General features: G+C 40.6%; 1 protein-coding gene across 1 annotated transcript in view; it reads left to right on the forward strand.

Annotated features, from left to right (window-relative positions):
- Positions 1 to 784: 784 nt before the first annotated feature.
- The window catches only part of septin4b (septin 4b), a 46,519-nt gene continuing 24,881 nt past the window's right edge, over positions 785 to 22,422 (forward strand). Inside the window, exon 1 of the mRNA XM_080889772.1 lies at positions 785 to 805. The gene's annotated coding sequence lies outside the window, so the exon portion shown is untranslated. The remainder of the gene's footprint in view (positions 806 to 22,422) is intronic.

Genomic DNA, 22,422 nt, shown 5'->3' on the forward strand with positions numbered 1-22,422 from the left:
TGTGGATGTCAGGGCATTTTATCCCTGCTAGCCGGAGTTGTTGTTCAGTTTCAGATCAGAAGTCACTTTTCTTTTCACAAATTGCTCTCCCTCATCTTGTGTTTGTTTTTGTTTTTGTTTTTTTTGCTGTGAATACTTTGAGTGTGAAATGGTCTGGGCTTTTCACCTGGCTTCATGTGAATGGGTGTGTTCACAGAGCCCAGATTTTCTTGTTCCACATGTTCTGCAGAGTGACAGCTGAGAATCTGCTACGTTCCAGCTTTCTTTTTTTTCTTTTGTCTGTTGGATGATGAAAGGGCGACTGTAGACACTCAAATATGTAAAGTGAAACTTGGAGTCAGCAGCTCTCCTGAACCTGTGCTGCAGTTTGAGTGACTGCAGTCAAGTGTGATCAGCTTTCCAGCAACCAGATGACTGTCACCTTAGTGTCAAAACCCACCAATGCTTTTGCTTTACTCCTTTGATGTCACTGTCCAAAACCCCACAGCTGTGTTTGGCCCCACTGACTGGGGATGAAAGAGGAGGAGGACGACGGGGTGTTTGTTTTCCAGCCCGAGCAGTTCACAGACGAGTGGAGAGGGGTTGGATTTGCGTGGGTGTGACAAACCCCGGTTTCTTTCTCAGCTGCATTCCTGGCCTGTGTGACAGAGCTGCAGGGTGTGTTGACAGAGGGAACAACACCTAGGGAGGAAACTTCTAGCATCTGTCCAAGGCCGAGAAGTGGCGGCTGCTGCTGCTGTAGCTCCTGGCTGGATGACAGCATTCGCTCGTTACTCTCCTGACGGTTTGGCACATCTTTCGTTGGGTATGTGATTAAATAAGCAGATGGTCCGAGTCTGCATAATCTTAATTCTCGCTCTTCAAACCACACCCATTGTTGCTATTCTCATTAAACACAGTCTACTGTATCTACACATCTGAAAGCCATCATTAGGTCCAGATTGACATAAATAAAGCACCCTTCCCCTGCACCCACACCCAGTGGCTGTAAAACCACGCAGGACTGTGGGGTGTGGTGGTTCAAGAGGGTGGCTGTGGCTTCCTTTTGTTACCCTAAAAATGCCACATGCACACACGCACACAGACACAGAGACGTCAGATGGGCAGTACCAGCTGTGGAAAGCATGTAGAAAAGGACGGTTGCTTCTCTTGAGAGAACTTCTCCACACACACATCAGCATGGTGCATTCCTCTGTGGCTTTTACTCAACTAGCCATTAGCTTTCTGAGGCTTCAGCTGCTGCTTGCCACTGCAGCCAACATGCAGGCGCTCTATAGTTGGAGTTTATTAGCCCATTAGCTCGCTAGCGACTGCAGCGGATGCCGGTTTCCCTCTCTCCTCTGATTCTCCTTTGGCTGCGTCTGTTTTTCTCATCTGCTGTTGCTGCAACTGTGCACGCTCTCTTTGGGTTAACTTAGAAACTGGAAATGCAGAATGTCTAGTTTATGCTGCACCACGCCTGTTTGTCAATTAACAGCCATTTCTTTGTTAAAGACACACTTGCACTACTTGTTGTCATTGTGAAGTAAAAATAGCAAGCAATTAAGCTCAGGGAATGTTGAATGATTACATTCTGTTTGTCTTGTTTTTCCAGTGGGGTGTTAAATAAGTACAAATGAAAATTGAATCAAGCCTTACCATTACTTAAATGTCTTAAAAACTTCTCTCTCTTTAGCAAGCAAAACTTTAACATAGATAGTTCCATAGCTGTCTTCTTACTATAATGATCATAGCATATTTATGTATATATGTCTGTATGTAACCCATTTCCACCTTAATGGGTTGATCAATCTGAATGAGACTTCGCTCGGACTTCGTCACACATACAGCGGTTATTAACAGCTTTATGTTTTTGAAAAGGATTTCTTATGAATCCCTTTTTTTCTTTTTTTCTTTTTTTTTTAATTTCCTAATATATTATGTCCATTTCATCATCCAATCATCATTGGCGCTGTGATGGAAATTTGCTTGAGTCGCCACAAATTAGAGAGTGAAGAGTTTGAAAATTGCACCAAGGGCCTGGTGCTGTGTGAATATTGTAAAACGACATCAGTAGGCGTTAAGAAAGTCCAATTGAAAACAAGCAAGTAAATCAAATAAATGAATGGTAACTGTTTTGTGACAGTGGGAAGGAAGAACTCCCTTTTAACAGGAAGAAACCTCCAATAGAATCTTGCTCGGGGAGTGTCAGCCGGTGTGTCCGGTTGTGCTGAGAAAATGTTGCTTTTCTGACTTAAACACGCTAAAACCGCAGATTATGTTACAGGTTTGATATTTAGCATGTGTATGACACATATAAAGTATCTTTATTTCCCCACTGTCCTCTCTGATCTAGTAATTATCAGAACTGTTAACTTATTTCAGCTGTGGTTTCTTGAGTTTCCACAAGATGCATCCATAGAGAATTAACTGTGAGGCCTGCATGTACTATTCCCCTTAAAGTCATTATTCTTCCCTGTGCAAAACTTAAATGATTATAATTAAGGCAAAAACTAATAAAGTGTATAAAACCACAAATTTATAATGAGGACCAAACAACAGATGAGTAGTTTTTCAGTCTTCATTGCTGCTTTACTCACTCAGTATTTGAGAAAGGGAAACGGGAGATAAAAAATTTTGCACACCTGGTTTACTTTACATGATGTGTGTTATCGTATGAATCTCAGCTAACATACAGTGTCAAATATGAACATTATATTCTCTCCTCAGTTACATTTTCTCAATGAATCCCTTGGCAGTAGCACATCTCTCTTCTGTAAGCTGTTTTATTGAGACTATGATGTACGACTCATCAGTGAAAGCTGACCCATCGTTCTGTGTATCTGTGCAAAGTGTGTGGGCTTCATTCTCTGAGCGTGTAGTGAGATTCCCTGTGTAATGCAGACACTGTTTTTGCCCGTGGGTGTGGCTTTGACAGGCAGCCTGCTGGGCTTTTTTCAGCTTCATTCGATGGCAAACAGTCGTGTTAGGGAGCAGGCACGCAACACTTCACTGAACACAAGGCTGCGGTAACGCGGCAGTAAAAGGGTGGTGAAAGAGAAGAGATAATGGAGGGATTTTTTTGTCAGCATTAGACGCCATCTTTTGTTTAATATTGATGTTGAAGTTTTTCCACTGAAAGACAGGCTACAAATATGCTTTTCTGCCATTATGAAAGTGAAATATAAGAATATAATATAAGGGGGATACACAGGCATTTAAATTTGACTATGAACTTATACAAAATGCTGCAGGATATTTAAAAAATGCTTTATTGATTATAAAATAGAATATATCGGATTCATGTCGGTATCGGCAGATATCCAAATTTATGATATCGGTATCGGACATAAAAAAGTGGTATCGTGTGATCTATACTGTACAGCTTTTTTTTTTTTTTTAATTTTATTATTAAAAAGAAAAAACACTAAAACTCTTCTGTTACACTTGTATGCAAAAAAATACTCTGCACCCCAATCTTTTAATTTAAACTTTTAGCAGAACTTTAAATCTAAGTATTTAAAGTAAGATTCCAAAAGTAATTTAAAATGCCATTTTTTGCAGATTTCAAAAACTCTGGTTCTGGAAAAAGTGCAATATCAGCACAAAATAATGTTTATATTCAACAACGAAAAAACAACAACAAATGGACCCATTTGTACTTAAAGCTATTTATGTTGATAAATAGACATCCAGAGTGGAAAGAAGTGCAAATAAATGCAAACACGGCTTCATGACACTCATCTTTTATCATGATTGAAGTCAGTGTAAGCTGTTTTGTATCACATTTAACCTGAGACTGAATTTTGTGTCAATTCTATACGAAACTTAACACAGGTATGGAAAAAAAAAAAACGTGTTTTTTATAGTTTGTTTGTTTTTTCGAACCACGGAACTATTTAGCCTGCAACACAGTCAGTTTTGTTTAGGCTTTTTTAAAGTAAAACTTGAGTCTATCCATTGCACGGTCAATGACAATGCACAGACATCCGTGTCCCATATATCGGTTGTTAAGCTAAACGTAGGAATGCTTTACAAACATTCAGAGATGAACTTACACACTTGCTTTACTTAACTGGAATAGCTTGCTTGGAGATGAAAAGCCGATTTGGCAGCACGTAGCGAGGTTCCAGATGCTTTCAGTGTGAAGTAACTCAAGACCGCCGACAGGTCTCGGACGCAACAGCCGCTCTTTCATGTGACTCATACTGCTCCAACGTGCTAAGGTCATTTCCTGGGCTACGCCATGTCGCAAGTTTTGTGAGTTGCTTTTGTGATATTTAATAGATCAAATTTTTAAAAAAAAAAATTTTTTATTTCTCCCTGATATCCGATCCAGTAATTTAAGTAAGGATCGGACCAATACTGTATATCGGTCCATCCCTAGAACAGTATAAAATAATGCAGTCCAGTAGGCCTTATCCTTTTTCTCTGGACTTTTTTATCTTTATTCATGCAGTAAAGTTAGAAAATAAAAAGTGAAGGACTGACACAGTAAATAGTGTGGAGCAGTGACTCTGCAGCTGCTGAGAGCTTTTTAACCCTTTTGGTATGGACCACAAGCCTTTGGCCATCAGGTTTCCAGGAAAATGTTCATTTAGCTGCTTCAGCTTAGGTCTTGTCAAAGTTTGCTGGGACACTGGAATAAGATAGAACTACTGTTAATGTTGATGTTTATCCAACAGCTGTACTCTACCTCCAGCAACAGCCTGAAATTTAGCACTAACATGATTCTTCATGCTGATATGACTTCCTGTCTAAGTTACTTCATGATTTTAGGCTTATCTATTGCCTCTTTATGTATGCATTCCTTTGCTAATCTTTCTGGAGTAGCTGCTTGAAGACTAATGTTGGAAATGCCTTTGTGAATCACCCTGTTCATTCCTACTTTGAAATCCCAACTTCCTGCGCTCACTGCTTCCTTCCTATCCCTGCTGGGCTTGCTCACCCAGCCCTCAAGCTAACCGGCTTCATATCTGCAGATGTCCCACGTCAGCCTGAGCTTGCTTTCCAACCTCCACTCTGAGCACTCTGCAGAAGTTTTGGTCAGAGGGCGACCTTAAACATTCCTCTAAAGCCTCACTGAAGTGGCCCCTGCCAATCCTCCCACTTGCTATAAATAATCTCAGCCCAGTTCCCATGGCCCCCACTAAGGTCCCAGCACTCAGCTAACAATGTGTGATATGCTTAAACCAATGAGATTACCAGCTTTTCTGACTGAGATTATCTTTCAGGGAGAACCTGAGGCAGGCGATGAGACAGTGGCAGGTGTTGCCAGTATGGTCAGGCCACTGTGGTTTAAGGGGAATAAAAAGACCATTTCATATAAACATATTCTGTGCCGTGCTCCAGCTGTTTCTTGTTTAGGAGACTTGGAATTGTTCGTTTAAGAACCATCTTCAGAAAATATGCCACATTTTTTTCCACTATGCTCAGACTGGTTTGTAATCAAACTGAAATTTACATCTGCAGAGTGGCTCTCATTTTTTGGCATACCCAGATTCCATGTTCTCATTGCACAGTTATAGTATTTAAAGCATCCAGTCCTAACCTCTAACCCCTGTGGGACAGCTCTCATATTCTTCTAGCTTTTCACCCTGTGGTTTGGAGTGCAGTCATCTCCAATTCATCTGGAGTCAGCCCAGTGAAAATACATTTTGCTTATGTTTCAGCATGTGTGCATATAGTTCATACTGTCATTAAAATACAAAACAGTATTCATCTGGAGTGAATAAATACCATAGAAGGAAAAGTCACCCACACATACTGTAGCTCATGCAAAACATTCAAACAAATGTTAGCATTTTTGGGTCTTCAAGCATTGTTTCGTGATTTATTTCATTTGTTCATAGAGGGGGAAAAAGCATATTTCCTTTGCAGCTACTGTGGAGCTAAATAAAGGAAGGGCTCTGTACACAACAGAGCTTTTGTCTATTTACCAACAATTATCCCCCACAGCAGCATCCCCAAGACCTGGGCCTGATTTCAGTGTGGTTGCTCTGCACTGTAGCTTCTTCTCTTCCCTGTGGTAGTTGCATTACAAAGGAACCTGCAGAGGAATTTCATGCAGCACAAGCAGCATATCAACCAGCGTGATGTTTGTAAGGATGGGCAGCTGTCTGGGCTGAGAGTCAAAATGCCTTGATCTAATCTCTGTACATCTGGGAGTAAAGTCAGGGAGTTTACTCTAAGTGGATGCGCGACTAAAGCAGATAACAATTAAGGCTATCTTTTAAATGTCATTATCAGACCTCACAGTGGGAGGGGAAACGTCTGATGTGATGAGAAATATGCAGAAAAGGCTCTGGAGTGACCACTGCCAACATGTGGGAATTTTTATTTATTTATTTTGCTGTGGAGCGATTGCAGGATGGAGGCTCAGTAGGTAAATTTTTCCCCCCTTCTAGAGAAGGTTTCAATCCCAGGCAGGGTCCCTCTGGTATCCATGTTTTCATGCCATCAAGAAGACATCAGATTAATGCTGCCTGTGTCTTTCCAGGACACACAAAACCGCTTCACTCCAAGGTTAAATAAAGGTTAAAAAATAAATAAATTATCCCTTACAGGTTATGTCTTGAACACTTAAGAGCATTATTTCTTCATTTGTCAACAATGGCATTGGCACCCCGGTGAATGCTGACAACGGTCTTTGCTTTTTCGCTGTTTAGGATTACATTTTATACGTCTGACATTTGTTAGACATTGAAATCTGCTTATTGTTGCATGAGAATATGCGACTGTGCACTAATGCATAGAAATAAGACCAGCATGGGCCTCAGCTGCAGCACCCTTTGCTCGCCTTAAGCAAACACTTCCAGATGCTCCCACCATGCTGCTGGACAGCGAGAGGAAATTCCAGGCAAGCCAAAAGGAAGAGCAGGAGAGATGGTAGAGATGTTGAGGGCAGGGGATTCAGTAAAGGGTGTGTGTGTGTGTGTGTGTGTGTGTGTGTGTGTGTGTGTCTTGATCTGATTTGTAGGAAAATAAGTATTGTGTAGTAAAAGTATGAAAAAGGAATAGATATCAGATGAATTTCATGTAACGTGGGAAAATGTGCTGGTTAGAACAACAGGTAAATTATAAGAAATGACTACAAAGGGGATGATGTGAGTCATGAGCAGCCCTAGTTACTAGTTTGCTAGACGCCTGTACAGTGGGGCAAAAAAGTATTTAGTCAGCCACCGATTGTGCAAGTTCCCCCACCTAAAATGATGACAGAGGTCAGTAATTTGCACCAGAGGTACACTTCAACTGTGAGAGACAGAATGTGAAAAAAAAATCCATGAATCCACATGGTAGGATTTGTAAAGAATTTATTCGTAAATCAGGGTGGAAAATAAGTATTTGGTCAATAACAAAAATACAACTCAATACTTTGTAACATAACCTTTGTTGGCAATAACAGAGGTCAAACGTTTACTATAGGTCTTTACCAGGTTTGCACACACAGTAGCTGGTATTTTGGCCCATTCCTCCATGCAGATCTTCTCGAGAGCAGTGATGTTTTGGGGCTGTTGCCGAGCAACACGGACTTTCAACTCCCGCCACAGATTTTCTATGGGGTTGAGGTCTGGAGACTGGCTAGGCCACTCCAGGACTTTCAAATGCTTCTTACGGAGCCACTCCTTTGTTGCCCGGGCGGTGTGTTTTGGATCGTTGTCATGTTGGAAGACCCAGCCTCGTTTCATCTTCAAAGTTCTCACTGATGGAAGGAGGTTTTGGCTCAAAATCTCACGATACATGGCCCCATTCATTCTGTCCTTAACACGGATCAGTCGTCCTGTCCCCTTGGCAGAAAAACAGCCCCATAGCATGATGTTTCCACCCCCATGCTTCACAGTAGGTATGGTGTTCTTGGGATGCAACTCAGTATTCTTCTTCCTCCAAACACGACGAGTTGAGTTTATACCAAAAAGTTCTACTTTGGTTTCATCTGACCACATGACATTCTCCCAATCCTCTGCTGCATCATCCATGTGCTCTCTGGCAAACTTCAGACGGGCCTGGACATGCACTGGCTTCAGCAGCGGAACACGTCTGGCACTGTGGGATTTGATTCCCTGCCGTTGTAGTGTGTTACTGATGGTGACCTTTGTTACTTTGGTCCCAGCTCTCTGCAGGTCATTCACCAGGTCCCCCCGTGTGGTTCTGGGATCTTTGCTCACCGTTCTCATGATCATTTTGACCCCACGGGATGAGATCTTGCGTGGAGCCCCAGATCGAGGGAGATTATCAGTGGTCTTGTATGTCTTCCATTTTCTGATGATTGCTCCCACAGTTGATTTTTTCACACCAAGCTGCTTGCCTATAGTAGATTCACTCTTCCCAGTCTGGTGCAGGTCTACAATACTTTTCCTGGTGTCCTTCGAAAGCTCTTTGGTCTTGGCCATGGCGGAGTTTGGAGTCTGACTGTTTGAGGCTGTGGACAGGTGTCTTTTATACAGATGATGAGTTCAAACAGGTGCCATTCATACAGGTAACGAGTGGGGGACAGAAAAGCTTCTTACAGAAGACGTTACAGGTCTGTGAGAGCCAGAGATTTTCCTTGTTTGAGGTGACCAAATACTTATTTTCCACCGTAATTTACGAATAAATTCTTTACAAATCCTATCATGTGAATTCATGGATTTTTTTTCACATTCTGTCTCTCACAGTTGAAGTGTACCTCTGGTGCAAATTACTGACCGCTGTCATCATTTTAAGTGGGGGAACTTGCACAATCGGTGGCTGACTAAATACTTTTTTGCCCCACTGTAAATGATAAGGAAAGTTACAGAAGGCTCATAGGGTTGCAGTCATGGATGGGATGTTATCAGATGTTAGTTTGCAGGAGGAGCTGCTGCTCATGAATCCAGACGATAAAGAAACCAGGTGGATTTACTGTATTTCTTTGCCTCGCACCATCAGCATCAGACACACAGACAAAACAGATACTTAGGCAGATGCAGGTATCAGATTTAAGCACATAATGTTTCAGCATGTTGAAACATGATGATAGACGGATAAGCGTGGAGAGGATGGAAGTTTAAAACATCGCCACAATGCAGTTTGGTGGATATAAGTGTAACTGGAATTTAGGACGTGGTTTAGTGGAAGAGAGAAGGCCTTTAGATGCCAGGCTTAAAAACTTTAAAATATTTTCTGTACTACAGGGTGGGCCATTTATATGGATACACCGCAATAACATGGGAATGGTTGGTGATATTAAAGTCCTGTTTGTGTCACATTAGTATATGTGAGGGGGCAAACTCCTCAAGATGGGTGGTGACCATGGTGGCCATTTAGAAGTCGGCCATCTTGGATACAATGTTTGTTTTTTCAATAGGAAGAGGGCCATGTGACACATCAAGGCAAGTTTATTTGTATAGCACAATTCAAAAACAAGGTGATTCAAACTTATTGGTAATGTCACAAGAAAAACAATGGTGTGCTTGGTTTCAACGTAACTTTATTCTTGGATTATTATATTATTTTATTATATATAATATGGCCCAGCCCTAACTGAAACTATAACCACGGCACTGGCACCCTACTGTTCAGTAAAGTCTTAGAGTAGTTTATGAGAACAGTGTCTGGAGTTCAACAGGTCAAACCTGATTCACATTTTATGCTCTCCTATCAGATTAAGTATGTTTTATTCACTGGTGTTTGAGCCGAGAGCATCATGATGAGGATCTGTGGGGGGTGGACCTGTGATTTGATCCGTTTCATCCACGTTATTACATGTGATAAAATCTTTTTCATCTTTCTTGGAATGACTGTGTACATTAACATCCTTTTTTTCTTATGACTTTTTAAAAACACTGTTGCTGTTGCTACCCCTGCAGTTTGTTTGACGCCCCTGAGGCTCAGGATGCGTCTTTTTATATTTGGGTTGCTCTTTGTGGCCTGATGTGATTCGATTCTTAGTGTTTTTGTCTGACTAACACTTTGCAACATTGTTTTTGAAAGGTGCTAAACAAAAACATATCATTGTAACTAGGGCTGCTCGATTATGGCAAAAATGATAATCACGATTATTTTCACTGAAATTGAGATCACGATTATTTGACGATATTTATTTAACCCTTTAAGACCTACCATAGAACCAAGTCCGCCAGAGCTTATATTATTTTTTTTGTACATGCTGTAGTGCCATTTGTGGGAGCATTTCAAGTTGCTATACATCAATACAACTGTTATAGCCCATATTTTAATAATATGTATGCATTAAGTCCATAGTAACTACATTAATTGCAAACAAGTGCAATAAACTACAAAAAAACTGAAAATCGTTTTTGTTTTGTTTACATATATTTCTACTTGGAGAAATTTAAGAGGTTTATCCCTCAAAACTTTAAATACAAAAAAGTTGCAAAAATAGTTTACAACAACAGGAAATTTATTTTGAGTGTCTTCATAGTTTTATTTTGGAGATACAGCAATTTTTATATACTGCAGGAAAAACAAAAAAAACAATCCTATGATGCAAATTTGCAAAGAAAACAGCACGTGCATCAAAATAAACTATTTCCAGCTGTGCAATTCGAGTTCTAAGCATCCCAGAAACTATTCAGAAAAGTATAGAGTCAAACATGACTTATAAAAACACTAGTATAAGTATAGTATAGTATAGTTTTTTACTTAAGGCCTACAAGTAAAAAACTACATTTTCCGCAAAAATGACATCACTTCCGACGTCTTTTTCAAAGTGGGAAGTGTTAGGAACAGCTGATGGATCGGCAAAGCGTGTTTCTGGAATATTATGTTTTTGTTCCTGCAAGCGCTTTTTATGCAATTTTTGCAAAGCTTTATGTGGAAGGAAACCGTGACCGAGGACAAGCTGATGGCATAAGATGTAAGTACAACTCCTCCGGTTTCATATGCAAAACAAATTATTGCGCTAGCTTAGCGGTTCAGGTTCTACAGGGATTTAAAAATAGTTACGCAAAACGGAGTGTGCTGCTCTGACCGGCTTTAAAGGGTTAACAATAACAATGTATTGAATAATGACTTTAAAAAATAATATAAAATAGTGTGCAAATACTGATAACAGTGCAAATGTTTGCAATATAAGAAATAAATGAAAAATGTAAACATCTATGTTTAGTCAACTTTGCAGTGTTGCTCTGTGGTGCAGCTACTACATTGTAGCAAAGTTTACACACTGTCTACTTGATCCACGTCTAACTCCGCCAACCCATAATGTTTCCACACCACTGAAGTTTTTTTTTTTTTACCTCTTTTCAACCAACGGCAGTCACTCTCCTCTCCAAATAACTTCTGCTTAGCTTTCCGAGCTTCCCTCGGGTCCTCTTAATTGTTGTGACGCGTGTTCGAAATGGAGAGCGGTGCGCTTGACTTACCACACGGAGCAGCGCGAGAGTAAAGCATGAGGGAGGGTCTAATAATCGGCTCAGTCATTTTTAATGATCGTTGAAAGCCCAGATCGTAATCGTGATTAAAATTCGATTAATTGAGCAGCCCTAATTGTAACTGTAATTTGGAGTTGGTTGTGTTTTATGTGTTCTGTGTAGTGTATTTGGGGGTCAGTTGAGAGCAGTAGTGATGTGAGCTCAGGGATTTTGGGGCTGAAGTGTCTGCTTCTGTGTGAACTGGGTAAACGCCACAACATGTGCGTCTCATTGAGGGATCAAAGTGTTGACACGTGGCCCTCTCTTGAGCCTGCGCCCCTCTTTTTTCCCCCCATTTTACCCCTTTTCTATCCTCCCTTCATTTCAGAGTTTCTGCTCTCGATCTCCAGCATCCAAAATAGCCCCTCTCACTTAAAGGACTCACTCCCTTGGGCTTTAGACTTTCTCTATTTAACCTTTACATAAACATACTTGCATAACTGCGGCATGTTGACCTCCCTGCTATTCAAGAACTCCAACCACACCAGGATCTCTCTCCATGTGTCTCCACCATCGGGGCCAAGAAGGTTTCTGAACCTGGGATTTTAGAAATGAGCATCTTTTGGTCATCAGTCATGATGACTGTAGTTCTGACACTAAATTATCATTCAGGTTTATATAGGCGTAGTAGGGTCTAACTATACTTTAACAAAAGCATGTGTAATAAATGTTATATCTTAATTTAAGAGGCCTCGCATTGATTTACAGACGCTGCCTGAGTTTTAACTGTAACAAATAAAATACAGTGTTTAAAAAAACCCTCTGAAAGGCAGTGTGGCCCAGCAGGAAACCAGACACCCATTTACTAATCCTCTCTGTGAGGTAGTTTTAATTACAAGTGTCTATCTTATTTTGTGTGTGTGTCTGCGTGCGCCTCTATGATCTTCAAAAGTTAACAGCACCCTCAGGACATCCATTATGGATTGCTTTATGGAGCGGCCCTTAGTATTTAAACCCTATGAGCAGCTAATGACTTCCTTATTTTCACTGTTAAAAAAACCCTCTTTCAGTCTCCTTTTTTAGGCTCCTGGTAACTGAAAATAAAAAAGAAAAACATCCGGTGCTTTAGACAGATTAACAGGTTGCCCAAGGCAGCTCGTAACAGGGTGTAGTACAAGTTTATTCAGCTCCTTTTTTCAGTAACTGTAGCACTTATTTCATTGGTTTTTTTTTTGTGTGTGTTTTTTTATGAAACATTTTGACAAATATACTGTAGACGTACACTTTACAGCAGTAAAGACCACACGTTTGTTTCTATAATATGCCTGTTTTAAAAATGAGGATCGTGCTCAGTGTATGGATACTTTTTAAATATCACTAATAGTCAAACTGGAGGGAGAGTAAAGGCTGGATAACCAAAAGGCTTTTTTAAAAATCTCAGAATAGCTGTTATATATCTCTGTCCTTTTTACAGCTAAATTAATACAATCAGTTTCCTCTTACAAGCTTTGCCCAGTTTTTATTCATTTCAGTCAGTGAGTTAAAATGAGCTCAGCAGAGGAAAACAAAGAAGCTGCTCTATCATGGCTGTAATCTCCAGCTTATATTTCTGTTTGTGGCCAAACTGAGAACTTTGAAATACAAACCTAAAGTGGGTTTTAATATACAACGTGTAATTGTCAGTGCTGTTAGAAAGTACTCGATCCACTATTCACAATCCTATTCATTTATTTAAGTGAATTATCTCCCTTCCTATAACTCAGTCTGTGGTCCTTTGTTGACCACATGAAAATTAAAAATGGTCCTACCATCCTTCAGTGGAAAACCTCTGTGTCATTTTGTTGAGCTGCTTTTGAGCAATAGCACTGTGTGTTAGCAGTGCCCTCCTGTGTGTCAGTCAGGCATGATGATATCATTATAGCAGATCTCAGTGTATATTTATACACACTTTTTAAAAAGACCAGAAAATAATTTGATCCGGAGGTACCAGAGGAAATGACAGAAACCAGACAGGCCTGTTACTGGCAGTGAGGCTGGAGGAAAATGGGATATAACACAGAAGCTTATAGCTATCTTTCCTGCTATTTTATTTTAGTTTTTATTTATTTATTTTTTGTCTTTTTTACAGCATGAGACATTCGTTCTCCTGTATTCAGCTATCTCACAGGGCAGTAAATAGATGCCCTCAGTGTCCTTGCACTTCCAGTCCACCTGTTAACGAGCCTCCCCCTTTTTGACGCTGTTTGTGATATTTACGTTTGTGAGAAGTGCTGCGTATTTCAGTAGCACTCTGTGTTTAACTTGTGAATGTGTGTGAGATCGAATTACAAAACACACTGAAAACTATGTGAACTTTTAAACCGCAGAGGGGGCAGAAAGCAAGCATTTATAATGAGTCACGGTTGAGCAAGGTTTTTACAGTTGACTAAAATTGTGTGCTAAAAATGTTTCAGTTCGTTCAATTCAGTTTTATTTCTATAGCGCTAAATCACCACAACAGTCACCTCAAGGTGCAGCCCCAATAATCAGACGACCACCTATAAGCAAGTACTTTGGCAACAGTGGGAAGGAAAAACTCCCTTTTAACAGGAAGAAACCTCCGGCAGAACCAGGGCCCGTTAGCTGAAATAAAAATTCGGACCGAATGAGAACTGACACGAGATTCTTTACTCATAACTAACTTTATATATAACAAAAATATACAGGAAGTGGCTTTATTTTTAGTATTTAGTCTATTCATGTATCCACATTAACCTCCTATCTAGTTCATGGTCACCTGCTGTAATAGGGTGAAAGGCAGGGTACGCTTTGGACAGGGCTACTAACTGTTAAATGTAGCATCAGCCGAACCTGCCTGATGAGGGTTTAATGCATTTATTTATTGAGTCTTTATTGTTAATATGACTGTGAGTCAGCTGCTGTCACAAAGTGCAAAACACTTATGGGTTCTTTGTTAGCTGTGCACACAGGTGCTTGCAAAGAGCCAGTGCTGTGTTAGCAGTATAATGCAGTTGTTTCAGTCTTTGATGCATTTTGCAAAGTTATTATATGTTTCTGGGTAATGAATGCACCACGAGTGTGTATTTCAGGCATTGTCAACATTAAGTAGCACTGTAAGAGTTGGTTTGCGGTGTCTCAGAGCCCTTACTGTCTGACCACGTTGGAAGTCGAGTGTTGCAAATCTCTCCAGGGAGGTGTTCATAGGGTTGCACTGGACCACATTTAAAGTGCAGATGTGTAGCGAGCGGAAAAAACGAGTCATGGCGTAAAGTAGGTGTGAAAGTCTGATTGTCAGTTGCAGAGCCCCCCCAGCCCCCCAGCCCTCACTCTCTCCCTCCCATAAACCCCTGCTGGATATTTTCTTGGGTTGCAACATGCCATTATGACAGAGCATACATCCCTCTTAAGTAGTGTGATTTTCTTCTCGGTTGGTTTCTAAAACAATAAGGAAGAACTTTGGAGGCGGACAGTAAGATGTAATTCTGAGTCCATGTTTATGTAAAATGACAGTTGTGGCCTTTCCCTCTCAGCCACTTTGGTTATGACATTGTTTTTACTGGGAAGACTACAGCACAAGTTGTCCAGGGAAAAATAAAGATGTCTCGGGATTTCGTAACATCCCAAGGCAATGTGGACCAATCCCTTGTGCTTTTAAAAGAAAAGCAAAAAAACCCAAACTGAACTCAAGAATTCCTTGGTGACACAAAAGAAGTTTAAACAGTAAATTTCTGTCATCATAAACCACAGTTCATAGCATGATGGAAGTTTGGCTTGTCAAAGGCTGTGAATCATTTGTGGAGTTTAAGCAAGTTTTGTTTTTTTTTTTGTTTTTTTTGTTTTTTTTTGAGTGATTTACCAGCTTGCTCCTGTTGGCTCTCGAGCTGCAGCACACCAATGATCTCTGAATAACGTTCTGTTTTTCAGACTCTGTGGAGACTGAAGCCCAGTTTCCTCACCCTAATTGAGCTCTTTGGTTATGGCATAGCAGTGTCTCTCTCTTTCTCTTTTGCATCACTGCCCAGATTGACTGGGAGTCATGCCAAAGGGGGTGCCCCCTTCTCTGCAGTGTTATCATCTGACGCTAATGTTGAAGCTTTGTGCAGTGACGTGACTACCCTGTTTAGAAAGATATTCATGGTAGTCACAGATGTTGTTTTCTCATAAATGTGCAGGATATGCTGAAGTTTAAGATCCTGTGCTGTATTGTACTTTGACTCACTTGAATGAGTGGAGAATGTGGGGCGAGAGGCCTGTTTTCCTTTCTAATCAACTGCCTGGTCCATCTAGAGCCAGACTAAAGGAGGGCCTATCGAGCAAGCTCAGGCTGCTGACTTAGGAGTCTTGTGCTTGCTGGTGTCTGGGCTATTAATAGAGCTAGCCTGAGAATTCAGTCTAAGGTCAGCAACAGATTCCTGCTCCCAACTAATCCAAGGGAACAAGAGGGAAAAGTCCCTCCTTGAAATTATTCATTTTTCACTTCCACTCATACAGGATGGCCTCACTGTGGGGTAGAGGGAAGCCACACTTCTGCAGATTTCCCCGCCCAAAGTGCCAACTGTTGTCCTGCTGTCTCGATTTGCTGAGTGCTTTAAGCTTTTCAAGTGATTCAGAGTGGAACGTGCTGCAGGATGCAACCTGAAAATCTCAGCTTCTTTTCTGTCTTTGTAATTCATGATGCTACTTTTGTCAGTGCACTGCAGATCAGTTTTAAATCAGAACAACTTTAATAATTGTTTGGAAAACGACCAGAGTGAGGCACAGACACCACCTAGGGTGTTTGACCATCAGCTAAGCATTCAGGAGTGAAGACCAAGCAGCAACCTCTTGGAAAAATAAAGCCAACATAGAAGTTTAAAAAGAGAAACTGCAGTTCTTGAAGTGGCAACTTGAGATTGACCAAAGACAGTCTTATAAGCATCCACTTGGATGCTGGTGTTGTGGGGGTGGCGGCCATAATGTTCACAAATCCCATAGCTATGCACAGCCCACCACCTGTATAGTGTAAAGTTCAAATGATCGACAGGGCCGATGCTGTGAGACCATGATGAATTTACACTAGTTATTAGAAGGCACAAGAGGTCAGCTTGTACCTTTCTGCGCATGCTCTCCCCTCCTTGGGTTCCCTTTAGCTACTCCACAGTCAAGTAACATGTATGTATGATAGGCTACAGATTTCACTAATTCCATTCAAATAATATTATATAATATCATATATCATCATATAATATGCTACATTCATGAGTTTATTTTGTTTTGTTATGTTGTTGTTGTTGTTTGTTTTAAATATACAGTCTGCACTGGTAGCGTTGCATTATCATTAGCCTGGCATTATCACAAACTGGCTTCCAATGAATCAATTCATGCCACCAGTGTATTTAAATCCTCTTTGTGGTCAGCCAGTTGTGCCTTACATGCGTCTATTTCAGCCTTTACTGGTGCGATGGCCTGCTGTATTTCTGTCTTTAGGGAGGAAACCTCCGGCTGGATCACTCCCTTTACAACTTTGCTGATATCTTCCAGCATGTTTCCATGAGTGTTAGCCTCGTCAGAGTCATTAGCCTGCACTTTACTCCCTTTCAGAGGCATTATATGGACAAATATGACTCACGGGTGCCTAAAGTTCTTATGCTTTGCAGTCGTTTCAACGTGGGATAAATTGAGGACAGAGCTGAAGACTTCATCAGTATATCATACATTTTTAGGACTTTGTGTTAAGTACGTCTACCCCCAATATAGTCTGTATAAGGATGCTCAGTAGCGGCCATGTGTCTGGTCAGATGTGTTTGAGACTGTCTTCAGTGTTTGTAGTTGTGGAAACACTTGCATACATGTGATGTCTCATTACATGTTCGTAGGTAAGCTAACGATTTTCATTAAATGTGATGGAACTGTGCTTTTGTTTTTTAGTACATTTTCATTATCATTAAATAAATAAAATAATGAGAGTAAGTTGGAGTTTTTTTGTTGTTGGTTTTTTTTTTTTACTATTTACATTTCCTTTAACAATTTATATAAAAACAGGCAACCATAGTTACCCGAACTGTGGCATTGCGTTTCAATTGTTTCTTGTCTAAATACTCAGTTTGCTCCATTTTACAGATGTGGTTGACTGGATTATTGCTATTACTAGAGCACAGCTGCTGACTAGATGATGGCAGCTTTGTCAGCAATCTGTCCGCTCGTACAGACGGATAAACAGACACACAAGGCTCTGCTAACACGAGCACACAATCACACACATCTGGAGCTTCCAGCTTAACTCAGAGCCGCTGTCCCTTAAACAAATATAAACAGAGGACCACTTATTCCTCCCCCACATATGGCTGTATCTAACCATGATGCCCCTACCAGATTAATGCCCACACTGACACACTAACACCCAGTGATGTACACATTACAATTGACCCGAAATCAGTATGATCATTATTAACTATCTTTGATTTGGCAGCTTTTTGTAATAACAGAAATCTTTTTGGTTTATGAGGTTTTTTTTGTTTTTTTTTTTTTGTTTGTTTTTTAGATGACTATAGTGAGTGTGCGTGCATTTTTTTTTCTTCATTATGGACATATTAAACTTTTCCTGGCTGAGTTGAATGAACTGCAGGAATGTGAATGACTGTATTTCTTATGCAAGCTGATCATTTTTGTCCTTTTGGGGTCATGCCTGTGAACGATGGAGTGAACAGAGCCAAAGGGGGAATAAAATAACAACAACCCCTGTGGACAATTTTGAGATGTTTTTTTCATTATGAACCTCTGCATTGCTCAAAGCTTTTTTTCTCCCCCTCCTCTCTTCCCATCTTCATGTTACTGTTATTAATTTCTTCTAACTTGCCCTTCACCCACATCCTTCGCTCCACATCACTGTCACGTTGTCCCACAGTCGCTCAGTCACCATTGAGCCAGTCATCATCCATTAAGACCCAGGGCTGTTAGGCAGTCAGTGAGTTCAACTGGGACTCACGGAGCTGAGCGTTTCAGACTGCAGCTCCCAGAATGCATTCTCACAGCCACAGATGAGTCAGGGTAAGTGGGGAAAATCAGCTCTGTACTAGTATTTAGCATTGTGCCTGTGCCAGTTGAGAAATTATTCATCCAGGTCAGAATTCACTTTATCTCAAAACTTTGCCACTGCCGTGCCAGGCTCATGTATTTAGTTTTGACTGCTACAAATAAAAGCATTTGGTGATTAAAAGGAAAATTTTCCTTCCCCAACTAAATTAATCAGATGTTAATGAAATTTTTTTATAGTGCTTCTTTTTCTTCCTGCTTCTTCTTCTACCTCATTCTTTTTCTACCTCATTCTTCTCCTACCTCATTTCTCTTCTCCTACCTCATTCTTCTCCTACCTCATTCTTCTTCCTCATTCTTCTTCTTCTACCTCATTCTTCTTCTCCTTCTACCCCATTTTTCTTCTTCCCCATTCTTCTTATTCTTATTGACAAAATCCTAAATACATGTGTATGAAAAGGGACCAGATTTATTTTTTTTTTCCACAGCTGTGTTAGTGCCACTCTCACTATGTGCACTCACATGTTTTCTTTCTTTTAGTACACTCGATTCTGGCTTTGCTCAACTGTACAAAGGAACTTTCTGATGGTGTGAAAATCATAAAAACATAAACACAAGGAGGCCTTAGAAAATTCTTTTCTGCTTTTTACTGTTTTTCCACAGAAACATGGCTGTGACAGTTACTGAGTTATGATTGGCAGGCAAGAAGCTCGTAATATATGTCAAACTCCTGTTTGACGTTTATGGCTCAAGTGTTTTCACACCTACAGCAATCCTAATATAAAACTCTTGTCTTACCCCATCTGTTCAAATCAAAGTGTTCATGCCAAAGGTTTCAAATACCGAGGTTATCCTATGTATAAGCAATCCCTGTTAATCTAAAGTTCAGGCTCCAGACTGCTCTAAACACTTTGTGTTAGACAATCCCTGATAATTGATCCCTGACTCCTCCAGTAATCCCAAGTATCCTTGGGCGAGGTACTGATGCATTAATCAGAGTGTGAGTTTGTGAATGTTTCAAAGCACTTAGGTATAGATAAAAGCTCTGAGTGTGTGCATGAGTGGCGGAATGATACTTGTAGTAAGAAAGCTCTTTAGGTGCTCAACTAGCAGAAATATGCTCTGTAAGAACCAGTCAGTTTATCAGTGACCATAATCTTAATGTGGTCATCTGAAACACACAGCTCCAGCTGTGACCACAGCAGACGCACCTGGTGTTAAAATCTTTACTCAGCTTGTTTCAGAGAGTAGATGTGCCCTTTAGTTTTTAAATGCTGCAGTTTAATTCAAAAGTCGTCACACCAACATATCATTATCACAATGATATTATTCATTTAAATCCGTTGGACGCGGGTTCTTCGTTAAACTTCACACTGATACCCGGCAGGGTGTTGCTGAGTTTGTGCCATTTCCTTTTGACACCTCATTTATTTTAGGTGTGAGCACTTGTGACATACACCATGTGCCACACAACCTTCAGTGTGCAAGAGTGGTGCAGCACTCTCCAGAAAGCCTAAGCAGTGCTCTTCTGCAGTTGGTGTGCTGTTTTAGTGCTTCATAGATAATTGAACAGTAAAGCTCTGGGAAATATTCATCGAATATTTAAGCAATGCTGAGTTTGTAGAAATGAAAATATGGCCAAGACAGAAGGGTAACATTGACACAGCAACATCAGTCTGTTTAACTCATCCTATGAGCCCTAATGAACTACTGTGCTCATTAGAACTGTAACAATTCTAAAACCAAGACAAAAATCACAACACACAAGTGCCCACAATATGGTGTTGTTGTTCAACCATTAAATCGTTAGCTCATTCAGGAACAAGTAAAATGTATAGTAATCCTTTTTTTTTTTCTTTTTTTTTTTCCCTGCTAAAGAAAAACCAGATTATGGGCCAAGCGATGATTTTGTGTAAGTGAAGGAGCAGGCTACACCCTAAATAAGTCTCATCATGCCATTTTGAATGGGCCCGAACACACTGCCCTGAGCACCAGGTGCCAATAATAAACAAATTGGAGGCAAACGCTCCGAATCCTCTGCACCTCAGTACATAAAGTGGACTTGTTATGCTAATCTCCAACTCCATATTTACTTTGTTTGAGTCTGCTAAAGTAGCTTTGCATGATCCACAGTTCAAAATAATTCTTCTTTGTTATACTGGGCCTTGCTGCAGCCCATCAGTTCATAATTTGTCTGAAACAAGTCATTTAGTTCCTCCTCTGTTAAGCTAACTTTCTTCTCATTGGCTGCCCTCCACAAACAGAAGGACTGAATATTAACAGAAGTGCCATATTAGCAAAATCCCCTCTCTATGACATCATCCAGAGCCAAGAGAATAAAAAAATCTGTTTGAAACCTGGTGTTTGAAGCAATCTGAAGCCTCAACCTTGACTCGCAGGGATTATTTGAATGTACATTGATGTTGTTGTTGTTTTTTTAACTTTAGCCATGTTTAATATGGGGATCAAATATTAGACAGGAGAAATATGATAAGTGGTTTGTTATTTGTTGTGTTTATTATTAATAATTGTATTAGTTGTTTAATAATGATCACCTAACACAGTAAGAACATCCTTTATATGTAATCATATTTTACATCTTGGTCACAAAAAGAAAAGCAGACACTGCAGGCTACTGAAACATGTTAAAATCTAGTTGGTTATGTCTGCATGCCACATGCAACCTCTCCATCCTGCACCTGAAATGGAACATGTGGGTTAAATGAATGTCCAACACACTTACATCAAAAGCTCTTAATGTTTAATGCTTTGCAGACTGGTGTTTTTTAACCCAGCTCCCACTGTGCTTTCTTTCTGCCGGACACTCACACTCACAGCAGATCTGTCCCACTGCTGCTGCTCGTTTTGCATTGTCACCGACAGCCAAGCCCGTGGTACGGCAAGCGTCTGTGTGCACCCTCACGTTAATAATGTCTGGCTCTAAGACTGTGTAGCTCTGCAGAAACTGGAAGCAAAAAAAGGTTTGTACGTGCAGGTTCTGGAGCCACTCGTGGCTGATCGCTGTTCTCTGCTGGGTCCGTTTTACGTGTGTGCGCGCACGACTTGGCCATCTGCAGAATGGTAAGTGTAGCGTGTCATCCGTCATCTGCATTGTGATGAGAAGTGAAATAAGCTCCGTTAGACAGCACATCCCCTCTGTCTCAGAGCTCCTGGTAATCTGTTGTTGACATTGACAGTGTCCTCTGAACCCAGTCAGGAGCTTTTACTGTGAGAACTGTGCTTTTAATAATGTGCATGTCTTCAGATTGATGTGTTCACTGTAGTGTTGATACTGAGGTCACGTGGACGTACAGTAGTGGCTCTTTTTATCTGTGTGCTCCTGGCTGCCAGCCGTGCTGCTGGCAAGACCGACATCTGTAAACAAGAGGTTAAAAAAGTACGTGCCAGTGGAGTGTGAGTTTCCTGTGAAGGTTTGAATGCTCGTTAGTCAGCACAACGTATGTTTGAGCTCCATCTCTGGCGTCACAGATGAGTCAGTTGGCAAGTTGACCCGTTTGTGTTGAGGTTTGCGTGTTTTTTGTGGTTCTTGGTGTGTTTGGGCATCAAGATTAGAGAAGCGGATTACATCCGTGAGAATGAGAACAGATGGAAAGAGAAGGAGGAAGGGGACAATTATGTGTAGTTCATGTTGGAGCCCAGGCAAGTCAGGCACCACCCGAGCCACCGATGCCATCTGGTGAGGATACAAGTTGTGGATTGACACACATGTGAGTTCATAGTGCAAATTAGCAGAATCATCTTAACTTACTGTTATTCTGACCTTGTCTAAACATAAATCTGTTTTTACAGACACACTGCTTATTAGACTCTTTAGATTATTAGAAATCAGTTCCATCTGATTGGCTGTTTTAAAGGCTCAGACGTAACCACTGTGATTTCCAGCATGACTCTGCAGTTTTATAACAGCTTTTAGCTTGAATGAGGAGGTCATTTTTATCTTAAAACTTAAAGATCAATCAGAAGACAGAGTTGAGCTATTTTATATGCTGGCAGCTTCTTAATCCTATCATGCCTCATGTGGAGTGTCTGGAGTATCAGTCACAGGTTCAGCTTGTCAATCAGTCCTGTTATAGGAGCA

This window comes from Rhamphochromis sp. 'chilingali', assembly GCF_963969265.1.
Source record: "Rhamphochromis sp. 'chilingali' genome assembly, chromosome: 8".
NCBI classification, from domain to species: domain Eukaryota; kingdom Metazoa; phylum Chordata; class Actinopteri; order Cichliformes; family Cichlidae; genus Rhamphochromis; species Rhamphochromis sp. 'chilingali'.